Here is an 11262-nt window from a genome sequence, read left to right as displayed (position 1 = left end):
TAAAAAAAAAAAAAGAAAGAAAGAAAGAAAGAAGGAAAAAAGGGGGTGGTGGGGGGGGAGGCTGTGTTTTTTTCTGTATTAAACTTGTGCTTCGCGCAGATACCACCAGCGGCGCTGCCATCCCCTCTCACCCCATTAGGCTGAGGTTGAGGGTTGTGATAACAAGGCAGGATTTAAAAATAGATAAACCTATCTGGAAAACAATAGTGCACGTGGACGACATCTTCCCACCTGCGTGCTCCTAGCCTGGGAGACGGTGGGATATGTTCCAGGCTCCTCGTGCGTCACCGGCTCCCAGGGCTGCGTGAGGATACCATTGCCCACTCGGACTCGACCTTATTAACCCCAGCTTCAGGAGGGTTTGGCTCAGAAACCGGTCCAGAAAGGCGGCTAAGACTTGGTTCATTATCCGCGCTGGAAGTAATGCAACATCTGAATAATAACTCTCTCTTTAAAAGTAGCTCTGGAGCTCTTAATGAGCATAACTGCTTAGCACGTGCAATTTGTTTCCAGTCGTTGAAGTCATTTGTTTCTCATTTTCCCTTGGTCATGTGCAACAGTAACTTTAATTTGTAGTCAAAAATGAAATAGTAACTAATTTGTGGTTATAAAGTTGTTTCTGGTTTGTTGAGTTTACATTTTTTTTTTTTTACTATTGTTAAAAAGGAAGAAATTCCTGTTCTGATTATTAGTCTGATCATTTCGTGATGGATTATTTTAATGAACGATCCTGGTTATTGACAACTTGGTTTACTTTGTAGAAATATGGGATAGTCTCATATTCCATTTCATCTGCTGTCACTTAAAATTCAGTACAACTGGCCTATTAACTTTCAGGGTTTTGTTTGTTTGTTTGTTTTTTCCCAGATGATATGGTTACATTTTGAGGATAATGTTTTTCCTTCCAGAAGTCTTCCTTCAGTTAGGAATGAGCTTGCTTCTATGTTGCAGAAAAATCAAGTTACTCTGTTTTTTCAGCATCTGACGTTTTGGCTGTTTATTTTCTATTTGCTCATTCATTTTATGGCTCGTTTCATATTAACTGGTTCTCTGGTTACAAGACATTGTCTCCTTAGCTCACACTGCTCTTTCGTGACACTTCATGTTGCCATGTCACTTTCATCTTCTGACATTCATAAGGTTGCTGTAGTAATTTAAACCTGCTAGTATTTTTTAGTACTCATTCATTGTGTCATACAATTAGAAACGTTTTTCATTTTTTGTAAGTGGATGTACTCAGAGGACAGTGGTTATTCCAGTTCATAAAAAGCTTCTGGTTAGGTCTAAAGAATGCTTGGTTGTACGCATATGTTTGCTTATGCTCTTGCTCTGTTTTTGATGGCTGTGTGGCACTATAAGTGCGTCTGACCTTTTACCTTTCCATTTGTGTCCAGCTGGCTTTCCTCTTCTCAAGAAAAGCTTTATATCTTAGAGTGCTTTTTTTTTTTTTTTTCCTACTTATGCTTCTTTCTTTTTTCTTATAGAGAGGTTTTTGCTTATAGGGCACATGTGCTTGCTGGAGACAGAGAGAAACAGGAGAAAGCCAGAAATCACTGTCCCCTCCCCCAGGGGGATGGCCATGCTGCAATCCTGTCTCCTCCATTCTCCTCTCCGGATTTTGGGCATACATGCACATGTGCCCAATGTGAGTTTTAAGCTGCTAGGGCCAGGACTCAAACTGCAGTCGACTGTGTGGGAGTCCAGTGATGTAAGCATTATGCCATCTGCTGGTCCCCACTTTTGCTTCCTTCTATGTAATAGTGATTTTTGAAATAATATTTCCCATGCTCTCTACCTATATCAAAAAGTTCCTAGACTCATATTTGTAATCTTATGATCATCTTTCTTTTCAAATCTGTTATTTCCAATGTTTGGAAATAAGGTTTTTATTTTCAAATGTATATTTCATATTTGATAACATCATAATTAAAAAAAAAATTAAATCCTTGGGACCAGCAGTTAGTGTAATGGCTATGTTGCTGAACTCCCATGTAGCCAACCGTGGTTCGAGTCCCAGACCTGGTGGCTTAAACTCATGCCGGGCACATGTGCGTGTATGCCCAAGATCCTGAGAGGAGAATGGAGGAGAAGGGATAGCAGTGTGGCCATCCTCCCTGGGGGGTGATTTCTTGCTTTCTGTCTCTCTGTCTCTCTCTGTCTTTTTGGTGAGCGCATGCGCCCTATAGCAAAAACCTCTCCAAAAAAAAAAATTAAATCCTGTTTGTTTTCCATTGCTTTTTTTCCCCTTTAATATTTCTTTTCCTTCTATGTTAGTAACACTTCTTCATTTGAGTTATATAATTAAAATAATTTCTGAATATAGTCTTAGATAATATAACCAAGGTAATTTATTTGATTTCATTGACTGTTGTAAAATTGGGTACTGAATTCAATTCTTTTTTTTTTTCCCTTTTTTGAGCCCTTGCTTTATTCTAGACATTATGCTAGCCTCAGTGAAGGGTTTTACAATATTTGAATGGTGTTTATTGTACATCAAAGGAATTTGGGGTAACTAGAAATCCACAGTAGTCTGAAAGAAAATAGATGATTAATTATACGGAAGTTTCTGAGAATCTACTCTTGAATGGTTAAAATGTGGCATTGGGCCAGCACGTGGTATACAGGTTAAGATGCTAGACCCAACATGGCTGGCTGCAAGGCTCAAGTCTCAGACCCTGCAACTTGAGAGTCATGTGGGATGCTTGCGTGTACATGCCCAAAATCCTGAGAGGGGAAAGGACTGAAGCATATCCATCCCTCCTGAGGTTGGGGAGTTAATGATTTCTCTTTTGGCAAGTACATGTGCCCTATAGCAAAAACTTAAAAAAAAAAAAAAAGTGGTCTTAAAGATAGAGAAGAAGATTTTCTACTTAGTCAATATGTATTGAACAATTGCTGTATGTCTCTTTTTATTCATTCATTCAACATGATACTGAATAAATAGCTCTATCCTTATGGATGTGAGTCTAACATGTAGACAGACACACATGGAGAGAGAGAAAAGTAAGTTCAATAACCAGCAGAGGTCGTTCATACAGGCTCTTGCAAGTCAGTGTAAGAATATATGAAGCATTGTCAGAATGGCATGTAGTTTTTTCATAGGAGGGAGAAATTACTAGATAGTCAAAAAAGTCTTCATGCCTCTACTGTGCTGCTACATATTAATATGATAATTGATTTGAGTAGTAAATTTATTTTGGAAATAACATTTAATGTTTAAATTAATGTAATTTTATGTATTTATTTTTCATGTTTTTGCCATAGGACGTGGGCTCTTGCTAGAGAGAAACAGAGACAGTGAGAGGGAAAAGTGAGAAATCACTTCCTGAGGGATGTGGCCATACCTCAATCCCTTCTCCAGTCTCCTCTTTTGGGTACATGCAGTGCACGCGCGCGCACACACACACACACACACACAGAGCTAGTTTGATTTTCAAGCCATCAGGTCTAGGATTTGAACCATGGTTGCCCATGTGGGAGTCCAATGCTTTAATCACCATGCAACCTACTGGCCTCTTAATTGATGGGATTTTTAAAATAGAAGGAAAATAAGAATTTCAAAGCCAGGGGTGGTAAATATTTATTAAATGTATTTAGCCAGATTTCATTTTATGGACAAACAAACAAACAAAACAAAACAAGCAAACAAAACAAAAACAAAAATATCCCCAGAGCTCAAAGAAGATAACTTGCTCATTGTCTTCATGTGTAATGGTATACAATTGGTGTTAGAGTGTAATTCTCCTGAGTCCTTGTCCATTGCCGGTGAAACTGTATGTACTCCCTGGTTGTCTCTCTCTCTCCCCCTCCCTCCTTTTCTTTTCTTTTCTTTTCTTTTCTTTTCTTTTCTTTTCTTTTCTTTTCTTTTCTTTTCTTTTCTTTTCTTTTCTTTTCTTTTCTTTTCTTTTCTTTTCTTTTCTTTTCTTTTCTTTTCTTTTCTTTTCTTTTCTTTTCTTTTCTTTTCTTTTCTTTTCTTTTCTTTTCTTTTCTTTTCTTTTCTTTTCTTTTCTTTTCTTTTCTTTTCTTTTCTTTTCTTTTCTTTTCTTTTCTTTTCTTTTCTTTTCTTCTTTAATGGCTAGAGAGTGCATCTGCTTACCAGAGAGAGGAAAGAGAGAAGGCATACCATCGTCTCTTCTCCTCCATTTCTCCTTATTGTTGGAATTTTGGCCAGGCACACCCATGTGCCTGGGGTTTTTTTCAAGTTGCTGGAGCTGAGATTTGAACTACATTTGGCCATGTATCCTACTAGCCATAAGGCCAGGCCAACTGAGGGCATCTGAAAGGGCATCTGAAACCATTTAGTTCCAGGTAAGCTGTTAGGTGACTGAACATTTAGAAGAAAAAAGTGTTGCCCCACCAAGTCTAGCTCGGTTAACAGAATCGTGAGCAAATAACTGTTATTTTAAGCCACTGTATTTTGGGCTTGTTATATAGAAAAAGATAACTGCGGGAACCAGCAGTTAGCGTAATGGCTATGTCGCTGGACTCCCACGTAGTTGATCGTGGTTCGTGTCCTGGACCCGGTGGCTTAAAACTCACGCCGGGCGCGTGTGCGTGCGTGCCCAAGATCCCGAGAGGAGAATGGAGGAGAAGGGATTGCGGCGTGACCATCCCCCCTGGGGGGTGATTTCTCGCTTTCTGTCTCTCTGTCTCTCTCTGTCTGTCTGGCGAGCGCACGCGCCCTACAGTGAAAACCTCTCCAAAAAAAAAAGAAAAGAAAGAGATAACTGAAAGGGTGGTAAGTAAAATAGTGGTGCATCTTACAACAGATGGTATCTTAAGTTGATGAGATATAATAAACAGCTTGATACATGTTTTTTTAAAATATTAACCCAAGGAAAAGGGAGCTGGAACTCCTTTTTCATGAATGTAAGTTGATATGAATGTAAAATAACACAGACTGTGATCACTATGTCCCAGGGTAATGTGGAAAGATAGTCTGTCCCTTTCTAGTACTATCAATCTCCATACTCAGAATTTTATTTATTTATTTATTTTATTTTTAGAGTGATTTTTTGCTCTAGTGCATGTGCACTCACTGGTGACAGAGAGAGAGTGAGAAATCACCCCCCAGGTGGGACATGCCACAGTCCTTTTTCTGTCCTTGGGATTTTGAGTGCACTTGCACATGCGCACAATGTGAGTTTGAAGCTGCTAGGTCCAGGACTCGACCCACAAGCAACCACGTGGGAGTCCAGCAACACAACCATTACGCCATCTGCCAGACCCAGAATTTTAAATGGGCAAGGAACAACATCCACTTATAAATATAACCACAGGTGTAGATGAAAGAAGGTGTGTAACATTCTTGATATTACAAAATGAAAACAATGAAAAGAAAGTAGTGCTATGGTCTGAACGTTTTGTATTCCCCCAAAAATCACATATTAAAACCTAATCACCAGGTCCAGGAGGTGGTGTGACTTGGTGGTTAAGGCCCTGATTGATCTCATCAACACACAAAATGGCTGACTGCAGTTCAAGCTCCGGACCTGGCAGCTTGCTTTCTCACTTTATCTCTCTCTCTCTCTCGTCAAATTAAAAAATAATAGTAACAATAAATAAAACTAAATAAAAAATTTTAAAAAGTCCTGATCACTAAAGTGATAATTTTAGAAGGTGGAGGGGGGTCTTTGGGAGGCGATTAGATTATTAAAATCTGCTCTCATGAATGGGATAAATGCCCCCCGGGAGTCTCCCCGCCTTCTGCCGTATGAGGACACACAGGAGGTGCTGTCTGTGAGAAACAGGCCCTCATCAGATACCAAATGTGCTGACACCTAGATCTCGGACTTCCTTCCTAACTTTCCCAGCAGTTCATTTCCATTGTTTATAAATTGTCCATTGTACGATACTTGCTTTAATAGCCTGAGCAAACTAAAACGAATAAATAACATCCTTGAATTCTGGGACCCAATTTAATGAGAAGCTTTTTAATTTTCAACTTCAACTAACCTCTTAGGAGGCTACTGAAATTACTGTGACATAAAAGACCACATGAGCCATCTGGTGGTGAGGCGGTTAAGGCATCTGGATTCCACGTGACTGACTATGAGATTTGGAGTCCTGGACCCAGCAGCTTGAAAACCACACTGGGTGTGTGCATGTGTGTAGAAAATCCCAAGAGGAGAATGGAGGAGAGGGGATTGCAGCATGGCCATCCCCCCAGAGGGAGTGCTTTATTACTTCCTCCATCCCCTTCCCTCATTCTGCTCCTACAGGGGCATATGACCTATAGCAAATTTTTAAAAATAATAAAAAGATAGCACAAGTGAGAATGCTGAATTGTTGGCCATTTCTAAACAATTTAAATAGAGTATACTTTTATTTTGAACTATTTGTCTTTTTTAATTCCTGAGTTATAAGAGATTTTTATATATTCTGAGTAAAAGTCCTTTATCCGGTTTGATTCGCAGACATTTCCTCTCATTTTGTGGGTTGTCTTTAGTTGATAATGTCCTTTAAAGCACAAAAGTTGTAGGACTAGCTGGTGGCGGGGTGAATCCCATGTGGCTGACTGTGCATTTTGAGTCCCAGGCCTGGAGGCTTGAAAAACACACAGGGAGTGTGTGTGCCTAAAATCCCCAAAGGAGAATTGGAGAAGGGATTGCACATGTCCACTCTCCAGAGAGGGTACTTTTTCACTTTCCTTCTCTCTCTCTGGCAAGTGCAAACATTCCCTGGCAAATTAAAGAAAGAAAAAACCAAGAGTTTTACATTTTGATCAAGTCCAGATTATCTATTTTTTGTTCGTGCATTAGTGTCATTCTAAAAATCCTTTGCCAAATTCAAAGTAATGAAAATATCCCTATGTTTTCTTCTAACAGTTTATAGTCCTGGCTCTTACATTTAGGGTTATGATTCATGCCGAGTTAATTTCTGTACACGGTATGAGATAAGGTCCAACTATCCTCTGTATGTGGATGTCCAGTTGTTTGAACACCATCTGTTGAAAAGACTCCTTAGGGACCAGCAGTTAGCGTAATGGCTATGTCGCTGGACTCCCACGTAGTCGACACAGTTCGAGTCTCGGACCCAGTGACTTAAAACTCACGCTGGGCACGTGTGCGTATGTGCCCAAGATCCCGAGAGGAGAATGGAGGAGAAGGGATTGCGGCATGGCCATCCCCCCGGGGGGTGATTTCTCACTTTCTGTCTCTCTGTCTCTCTCTGTCTTTTTGGTGAGTGCCAAAAAACAAAAAAAAAAAAAAAAAAAAGACTGTCCTTTCTGCATTGAAAGATCTTGGCACACTTGTCAAAAACTCTCAGTATTCTTTCTTAATCTATGTTCTTCCAAAACAGATTAACTATTTTATCTATAAAAACCCTTATATTTCATGAAGAAAAGGCTCCCAAATACCTGGTGAGTGTTCCCAGAGTATATATTAACTTGACCAGCTTCTAAAATTGCCAGAGCTAGCGTTGCAACTGTTTTAAAGTCCTAGACTATTTTAATGCACACACACACACACACACACACACACCAAATTGGTAGTTAAAGCAGCTCAGTCCTACATGGAGGCATGGATGCACCTGGAAGGAGGAATAGAGGATATTGCTGCATGACCATCCCCACTGGGGATGCTTTCTCACTTTCTGTCTGTATCTTTCCAGTGAGCACACATGCACTCAAGCAAAATAAAGCCAAAGGGTCCAGCAGATGGTGCAGCAATTACGTCACTGGACTCCCACATGTCAAACTGCAGTTCAAGTCCTGGACCTGGTGGCTTAAACTCACACTGGGCACGTGTGTGTGCGTGCCCAAGATCCTGAGAGGAGAATGGAGGAGAAGGGATTGCAGTGTGGCCATCCCCCCTGGGGTGATTTGTTACTTCCCTCTCACTGTCTCTGTCTCTCTCCAGCGAGCACACACACACCCTAAAGCAAAATCCTCTCCAAACCAGACAAAAAATCACCAGCGTATGAACAGGTTTTATACTTGTTTTGGAAGTAACTATGAGCATATTATGCATGTTACCAACTTAGTACTTTTCTTTTCCTTGAAATAAATAATTTCCTAAAAGAAACATCCAGGGCCAGCTGTTGACATGGTGATTGAGGTGGCTAATTGCACATGGCTGACTGTGAGGGTTGGAGTCCCAGACCCTGTGACTTGAAAAACCACACCTGAGGGGCTGGCAGGTGGAATGGTGGTTAAGGGTGCTGGACTCCCACATGACCGACTGAGGTTTAAGTCCCAGATATGGTGGCTTGCTTTCTCACTTTCTCTCTCTCTCTCTGTTCTTCTCTGGTCAAATTAAAATAAGAAAGTAAGAAAGTAAGTAAGAAAGAAAATAATAATTCTTAAAACAAAAAACAAAAAACACGCCTGGTGCTCACTTCGGCAGCACATATACTAAAATTGGAATGATCCAGGGATTAGCATGGCGCCTGCACAGGGATGACACGCAAATTCATGGTGCAGCCAAAAAAAAAAAAAAGAAAGCAAAAGAAAAGAAAGAAAGCCACAGTGAAAATGCACAATGGGATAATGGGATGCTGGCTAAAGTTTTGACATGTCACACTCAATTGGATAACTCCTATTCATAGCACGAGTTGGCCTGGTGTTTAATCCTGCAATTTTGTACAGCTCCTTAGTCCAAGAGTCCCGGCTTCTACTTTGGTGTCCATCGTCCAGCTGCCTGATTGTGTGCTGCCATCAAATGAAATGGACATTAAGAGGCCAACACATTTGCCACTGCCACATTCCTTTTTTTTTAATTACTTTATTCTATTTATTCTTAAGTTTTGTCATAGGGTATATACACTAGCTAGAGAGGCAACGTAAGTGAGCAAGAGAAAAGCAATATACCCTGGGGGATAGTCACTCCACAATCCCTTCTTCTCTAACCTTCTCTTGGGATTTTGGTCATGCATGTACATGGACACGGTATGTTTTCCAAGCTGCCATGTTTGGGACTTGTGCTGCACAGTTGGCCATGTGGGATCCAGCTACCTTAATTAACCACCACACCAGTGACTGACTTGCCCTTGCTTTAATAACATTGATAAGTCTCTGAATCTGAGTCCGCAGATCTGCAAATTTTTCCAGTAGACATCTGATAGAGGCTTACTTCCACTCCAAGCTCCCTCGAAACTTATTTTAAAAATTAAAATAAGGATCCAGCAAGTGGTATGATAGACAAGACACTGGACTTCCACATGGCCAACTGAGGTTTAAGTCCCAGATATGGTGGCTTGCTTTCTCACTTTCTCTCTCTCTCTCTGTTCTTCTCTGGTCAAATTAAAATAAGAAAGTAAGAAAGTAAGTAAGAAAGAAAATAATAATTCTTAAAACAAAAAACAAAAAACACGCCTGGTGCTCACTTCGGCAGCACATATACTAAAATTGGAATGATCCAGGGATTAGCATGGCGCCTGCACAGGGATGACACGCAAATTCATGGTGCAGCCCATATTAAAAAAGAAAAGACAAAACATGCCTGGTGCATGTGCCCAAAATCCCAAGAGGAGAACAGAGGAGAAGGGATTGCAGTGTGGCCATCCCCCCTGGGGTGGATGCATATGGCTTCTCACTTTCCCTCTCTTTCTGTGAGGGCATGTGCCCTGTGGCAAAATTAAAACAACAACAAAAACAAACAAACAAACCAACAACAACAAAAACTTTCATGAATTTTACAAAATACAGATGAATTACAGAATATATCTTTTCATGTAGGAAAAATACTAGAACTTCAAACTCATAAAAGAAGGGATAAGTATATACTATAAAATGGTGTGCATTTTGCGTGTTGATGAGATCAATCAGGAAGATTTGTAATAGTTATACTCTTCTTCTTCTTTTTCTTCTTCTTCTTCTTCTTTTGCATGAGAGAGAAAGAAGGAAAAAACATGCTGAAAGGAGAGAGTAAGAAAGGGAGGGTTTTTTGTTTTTGTTTTTAGAGGTTTTTGCTATAGGGCACATGCACTCACCAGAAAGACAGAGAGAGGTAGAGAGACAGAAAGTGAGAGAACACCAGCAGTTAGTGTAATGGCTATGTCGTTGAACTCCCATGTAGCTGACTGTGGTTCGAGTCCCAGACCCGGTGGCTTAAACTCACGCTGGGCACGTGTGCGTGCATGCCCAAGATCCCAAGAGGAGAATGGAGGAGAAGGGGTTGTGGCATGGCCATCCCCCCTGGGGGGTGATTTCTCGCTTTCTGTCTCTCCGTCTCTTTGTCTTTCTGGCGAGTGCACATGCCCTATAGCAAAAAACCTCTCCAAAAAAAAAAAAAAAAAAAAAGAAAGCGAGAAATCACCCCCCAGGGGGAATGGCCATGCCGCAATCCCTTCTCCACCATTCTCCTCTCGGGATCTTGGGCACGCATGCACACGCGTCCAACGTGAGTTTAAGCCACTCGGTCTGGGACTCAATCTGTAGTCGACTACGTGGGAGTCCAGCGACATAGCCATTATGCCAACTGCTGGTCCCAAGGGTGGGGGTTTTGACAGTGTCTTGTCACGTCAGGATCCTCCTGCTTCAAACTCTGAGTTAGCAAGAATCACAGTGCGTGCCACTGCACCTGGCCCATTTAGGTTCAGCTGGGAACTAAGCCTGGCCCAACCTATATGGCCTCAGCCACTGTGCAGTGCAATTCTTCCACTTGTGCCACCACAGCTGTACCTACACTTAGAATTTTTTTTAAAAAAGATTATTTAATTCATCTTATTTATTTACTCATTTGTTTTTTATTTGATCAGAGAGACAGAGAGGGAAAGTGAGAAACCAGGCTGCCAGGTCTGGGACTCGAACCATCGAACCATGGTCAGCCATGTAGGAGTCCAGCACCTTAACTTCCATGCCACCTGCCAGCCCCCTACACTAATAATTTTAACTTGACTGATAGTAGAAGAAAACACAAATAAGATACTTGAAAATAAGTGCTATATGAAGCTATCAGATTTTTGCTCATCAAATACAGTGAAAATAATGCATATTATAGAGATATTATACACATGAAGTTCTGCAAGTTCCCCTTTCTCCAAGAGGCAGTGAGCAGTGCTGAGGTGTGTACATGCTAGTGGCAGTTAGATCCTCATGGTAATTTGGAGCGTGTGGAGAGTGGTGGCCAATGAAGGCAGTAGGTATTGGAAAAAGAGCATCAGAAGTGTTGGTCAGTGATTGTCAGGGGCTGGTATTCTAAGTATAATTTACCACCACTTGGTAATTTTTCTAGATGTTCATGTTTGTTTTGGTTTTTTTTTTGGAGAGGTCTTCTTTTTTTTTTTTTTTTTTTTTTTTTTTTTTTTATGGGCGGCGCC

General features: G+C 40.8%; 1 protein-coding gene and 2 non-coding genes across 4 annotated transcripts in view; all 3 read left to right on the top strand.

Annotated features, from left to right (window-relative positions):
- Positions 1-11262, top strand: part of SCAMP1 (secretory carrier membrane protein 1) — an 82234-nt gene that overhangs the window by 703 nt on the left and 70269 nt on the right. The gene's annotated exons all lie outside the window — the stretch shown is intronic.
- LOC114006915 (U6 spliceosomal RNA) lies at positions 8333-8436 on the top strand. Its single transcript, XR_003548574.1, has one exon. It is a non-coding gene; the product is annotated as a U6 spliceosomal RNA (small nuclear RNA).
- On the top strand, positions 9320-9423 carry LOC114006914 (U6 spliceosomal RNA). Its single transcript, XR_003548573.1, has one exon. It is a non-coding gene; the product is annotated as a U6 spliceosomal RNA (small nuclear RNA).

Source organism: Tupaia chinensis, unplaced genomic scaffold (genome assembly GCF_000334495.1).
Source record: "Tupaia chinensis unplaced genomic scaffold, TupChi_1.0 Scaffold000099_1, whole genome shotgun sequence".
Taxonomy (NCBI): domain Eukaryota; kingdom Metazoa; phylum Chordata; class Mammalia; order Scandentia; family Tupaiidae; genus Tupaia; species Tupaia belangeri.
This window is presented reverse-complemented; position numbering and strand designations above follow the sequence as displayed.